Genomic DNA, 653 nt, shown 5'->3' on the forward strand with positions numbered 1-653 from the left:
GTGTGTGTGTGTGTGTGTGTGTGTGTGTGTGTGTGTGTGTGTGTGTGTGTGTGCGCATAAGGGCTGTGCGAAGCTTCGGTCCCTGACTCGATTCGGTGAAGATTTGACCCTATTCAGTGGCTGAATTTTTGAATCCGAATTGAATCAGAGGACCCTTTTATCTCTCTGAATCAAATTGGAACCCTCCAAATCGATTTGGAGAGATTTGGAAAGATTCGGCGATTTGGACATAGACACAGCTTTAAATGTTTTTTCTACATACCTCTAGGTAGCAGGTGGCTTGTGAATGCTGCGATGCTGGGGCACACGGAGCATCCCACAGAATCGGGGGCTCCCCAGCGCAGTCAGCAGCAGACCAAGAAGTGGACCAGAAGCACTTCCGGTCCACTTCTGGGTCCATCAGGGAGCATGCGGGGGGCCTCCCCCATGCCCTCCTGGCTTGGCGATTGGTGCCTCCTGGGTTTGGGGGAGGCAGCCAGGGTCCCCCCATGGCTGATCACTGAGCCGGGTGTACAGGGGAGCCCCCTAGCGCGCTCCCTGGCAGACCTGGAAGTGGATTGGAAGTACTTCTGGTCCATTTTTGGGTTTGCCAGGGAGCACATGGAGGGTCCCCCACACTCCTGTGGGACACTCCATCCACCCCAGCATTGCAG

The 653-nt window shown here is 55.3% G+C and overlaps 1 protein-coding gene across 1 annotated transcript in view; it reads left to right on the forward strand.

The window, feature by feature from the left end:
* DGKI (diacylglycerol kinase iota) overlaps positions 1 to 653 on the forward strand; it is a 244,967-nt gene that overhangs the window by 53,705 nt on the left and 190,609 nt on the right. The window lies entirely within an intron of this gene.

This window comes from Gavialis gangeticus, unplaced genomic scaffold, assembly GCF_001723915.1.
Source record: "Gavialis gangeticus isolate Ggan-Ray unplaced genomic scaffold, GavGan_comp1, whole genome shotgun sequence".
Lineage (NCBI taxonomy): Eukaryota > Metazoa > Chordata > Crocodylia > Gavialidae > Gavialis > Gavialis gangeticus.